Source organism: Mastomys coucha, chromosome X (assembly GCF_008632895.1).
Source record: "Mastomys coucha isolate ucsf_1 chromosome X, UCSF_Mcou_1, whole genome shotgun sequence".
Taxonomy (NCBI): Eukaryota; Metazoa; Chordata; class Mammalia; order Rodentia; family Muridae; genus Mastomys; species Mastomys coucha.
In genome coordinates this window covers 139,039,463-139,044,418 of record NC_045030.1, presented here as the reverse complement: position 1 = coordinate 139,044,418, position 4,956 = coordinate 139,039,463, and positions in this window count along the sequence as shown.

Sequence of the window (4,956 nt, the reverse complement as noted above, 5' to 3'; positions counted from 1 at the left end):
ATCCTAAGGGGCTGCAAACTCTTCAGTTCCTTGGGTCCTTTCTCTAGCTCCTCTATTGGGGACCCTGTGCTCAGTCCAATAAAGAAAATATCCAATAAAATATGTATAAAATAAAAGAAAAAGAAATACATGTGATAAGAGCGAATAAGTGGGACTATTTGGGTAAAGTAAGAAACTGAACCAGCAAACATAGTATATGTCAATGAAGAAGATGAAGAAATCCAAATAAATTCATATGACACATATATAAAATTAAGTAAAGTTGGAATCAATTACATTTTATTCTAACCTAAACAAAACAAGTTATAATGTTGAATGTGCACTGTTATAAAGGCAATTGTGAGGTTTTCCTGGATGTTCATGTTATTTTCTTTACCTTTTTGACTTAAAACCAGTTCCCAAATAGGTATGTCTGTGATTTTTTCAATTTCATTTTTGCAAATATAGATGCCTAATATTTGGTTTATAAATATGCTTGATCATTTCTTTGATATTTTTTCTAAGAAACAACTCTACTTCTTAGATTGAAAAATCATTCTCTGCCTTTTAAATTTCTCCTAGTCTTAATCTTTATTGCTATCTCTTATTGCCTGTGGCTGTTGACTATCATTTTTATGAAAGGCTGACCTATTTTTGATAGTCTTAATTTTGTTCTGTGATTCAACCTGAATGTGAATTCTGTTCTCTTATTATTATTGTTGAGATTCTTATTTCTTTCATCCATTTTCTTAACATCTGAATTTGAAATTGCATACTTCTTTGCAATTAGTTAAGGATAAGAAATACTTTCCTTAGAAAAATTCAGAGAATGTTTTACATACTTCCTTTGAAATTATGTATTTGCATTTTTACTCTTAACTTTGGAATGTATGTAATAAACCTGAATACTGATTGTTTAATGACTTTTTTCCCTATGTATTTTTCTAAGAATGAACTAGTCTTTACTTGCATGTGCTTGAAAAGCTGTGTTGATTTTCATTTATATCAATTAAAAATAAATCTGATTTCAGCAGTGACTATTTCAATTTTGATATTATGAAATGGAATAAGTTTCTACCATTTAGTCTGATTTTGGCAGAGAATTAATTTTCTGTTCCTACGACCACTTTTCTCTATGTACTTCTCATTATTTCTTAACAACCATAGAGAATACAATATTTTCTACAAGCCTAATTTCCTTGTTCTGCATAACTTTTATTTTGATTAAGACTTTTCAATACTTTTAATGGTGGAAATATATGTTATTTGCTTCCTAGTTTCTTCCTACCTTCTTAGAGAAAGTCTGGCTTAAGACATACAATTCATCAGGCAAGTTTATCAGGCAAGTTCTGAAAGCCTTTGTTTAATCCATTTGCACATAATTCTAGGTAATGGAAACTCCTTCCTGAGTCTAGCATTAAGTCAATGTTAGTCTTCACTGGGGCCATGAGATGTGATAGTAATCAGCACTTAAGTTAGCTTTTTATCAGGAAGCTAGAAACATTTGAATTATAAGCCACTAATCAGACATTAGGTTAACAAGAAATACTCCCGGGCATATTATTGATGCTTTGTTTTCTTATGCACAATTTAATTCACCAATCCTAATAGACAGATATTAGGAAGTAAGATGGTCTCTTAAGGAACACACATTTCCATACATCTATTCCTGTTTCTATTTATCAATATCCTCACCATTCCCAAGTCCTTTTATTTATAAAGTTTTCCATTTTCACCAGTCATTAGACTGAATAAATAATATTCTCAAACTTCTATAGCAACATCATAAGCATCATCAAGTTTATTCCTACAAACTAAAGAAAACTTATTTTCTGTCTCCTTAGAGATAGCCGAAGCATTAATTCATAACATGTCTTTGTTAATAAATAATTCCTTGTTTCTTGCATCATATTTGTATTGTTAGATTCAGGATATACTTCTGAGAGTTTTAACCTAGAACAATCTCAAAGATTTTGAAATATCTCTGTATAAACAAAAGACAACTGCTTTCTGCAGTTGCAAAAATGTTATCATTTTCAAATAATTTTATAAAAACTTGAAGATAATGAATACAGCATAAAATAAATTATAATACCTTCCAAGTGTTTTTCAATTCACTGCCAAAAGTAAAATTGAAAGAATTTTATATTTAGAATTTATTATATATGGATAGTTATATGAAAATATACACAGTAATTTTTGAAATTATAAATTCCAGAAAATTACACTCAATTATTTATTTTATAATTATTTAACAGAAACATTGCATTTAAAATGTCAATCCAAACTAAGACATATAATCATCTCTCAACAATTTTAATAGGGCAAATTGTTTATATCATTTACAAAATAATGATTTTGATAGAAATACTAGGATATTACCAAGAGAAATAAAACTATCATAAGCCAATTTCACCCATATTGAAATAATATCATATAAATTCACTAAAAATAATAACAAGTCTGCTACAAGTATCTTTTTCCAACTAAAGTGATAGAAAGGCAGCTTAACTATTAGTAACTGCACATTTGCTTTATGAATGCAATTCTTCTTAAAAGTGAATGTATTTATGGGAGATAAGGAGACAGTTTGATATATGTATATACAATAAAGTAATTAAATCAAGTAAATTAACTTATCTATCACCTCACAGACTTAGAAGTTTTTCTAGTGAAAGCATTTAAAATATACTTTAAAGCAAAACCAGTTAGGAAATAGAGGCCACTTTTAATATAAGACCAGAACTGCTTCAGAATACCAAAGAAAAGCATGTCCATAGATTCTGCTGTGTGCCAGTTCAAACTCTCTACTAGTAGGTTTCACATATCTGAGTTGTTGCTTAAAATGGAACAGTTCTCAATCAGTTGAATCCTACTACCTCCTATTCTTCATTCTTAAACTCTTTTTTAATCAGTTAATAAATAAGATAATTAATTACATCCCAAATGTTGCTTACCCCTCACGGAGTTTCATCTCTCCATCCCCCTCGCCTTTACCTCTGAGAGGGCAGACCTCCCTTGGTATCCTCCCTCCCTGGTACATTAAGTCTCTTCAGGATTAAATACAGCTTCTCTCACTGAGGCCAGATGTGGCAGCCCTCTGCTAAATATGTGTCAGGGGCCTTGGACCAGAGAGTATATGCTCTTTGTTTGGTGGCTCAGTCTCTGGGAGCTCCCAGGGGTCCCGGTTACTTGACCCTGTTTATCTTCCTGTGGTATTGCCATCTCCTCGAAGGCCTTCAATCTTTCCTCTAACTCTTCCACAGGAGTCTCAGACCTCCTTCCTATATTTATTTATTGGTGTCTGCACCTATCTCAGTCAACAGCTGGGTATAGACTCTTAGAAGGCTGCTATACTAGCCTCCTGTCTGTAAGCACAACCAGGCATCAATAGTGTGAATTATTGGTACCTGCTCATCGGATGGGTCTCAAAATGAGACAGTCACTGGTTGGCCATTCCTTCAGTTTCTGTTCCCTTATTTTTGTCCCTGCATTTCTTTTAGACAGGACCGATTTTGCTTCAAAAGTTTTGTAGGTGGAAGTGTGTCCCCATCACTCCCCTGAAGGTCTTGTCTGGCTACTGGGGGTGGTCTCTTCAAGTTTCATGTATCAACTGTTGGGCAATTCTGCTAAACTCACCTGCATTGACTTCTGGGAGTCTTCTTCGTCCTGTGTCTGGGACTTCCTAGAGAGTCCTCCCATCTGTGACCCCTTGCAGCTATATATTTCCACTCATTCTCTTGGCCCTCTGGAAGTCTCTCCTGTCTCTCCCCATGCATGATCCTTCCTCCTATTCTCACAGTCCTCCCCTCATCCACCCAGGTCCTTCCTTCCCTGTGATGCCTATGATAATTTTGTTCCCCTTCTAAGTGGGATTTAAACATCCTCACTTGGGCCTTCCTTCCGTTTTTATTTCTTTGGGTCTGTGGGATGTATCATGAGTATTCTGAAATTTTTGGCACATTTCTACTTATCAGTGAATACATACAATGCATGTCCTTTTGGGGCTGGGTTACCTCACTCAGGATGATATTTTTTAGTTCTAACCATTTGCCTGCAAAATTCACAAAGCTCTTGTTTTTAATAGAGAAATAGTATTCCATTCTTTAAATGTAACACATTTTTCTGTATCAATTCTTTTGTTGAGGAACATTTGGGTTGCTTCCAGATTGTGGCTATTACAAATAAAGCTCCTGTGAACAAAGTCTAATACATGTCCTTAGGGGTACATGCCCAAGAGTGGTATAGCTTGGTCTTCAGGTAGAAATATTTCTAATTTTCTGAAAAACTGCCAGACTGATTTCCAGAGTGGTTGCACAAGTTTGTGATCCCAACATCAATGCAGCAGTGTTCCCCTTTCACCACATCCTCACCAGCATGTGCTGTCCCTTGAGTTTTTGATCTTAGCCATTCTAATAGGTGTGAGGTGGAATCTCAGGTCATTTTGATTTGCATTTCCCTGAAGACTAAGAACTTTGAATATTTCTTTAAGTGTGACTTTGGCCCTATTCAGATACATCTAAACTGTGAGATCCTTTTCTATACTAGAGACTTTCCACTTCTCTTTTACGTCTACTTAAGTTTACCTTGCACCCCTCCATATGAACGGCAGAAACATTAATATCAGCATCATGCATTTCTGTGAGTAGTTAACCAGTTTTTATTTATATTTGCTAATTTAAATTTTTACTAAGCCTCTAACTACTTAATGTAGGGAAAACTCACATTTTTCAGAGATGAAGTTTTCAAATTTAATTTCATACATCCTTGATATATGCCTCAAATGGCATTCAGATGTCAAATGAGTTTGAAATAGATACCCAAAACTTCCCATTTTCTGTTTGCTTCAAAAATTCATTATACCCCCAACATGTAATAAGGACACATGTTCCACCATGTTCATAGCAGTCTTATTTATAATAGCCAGAAACTGGAACAACCCAGATGTCCCTCAACAGAGGAATGGATACAGAAAAT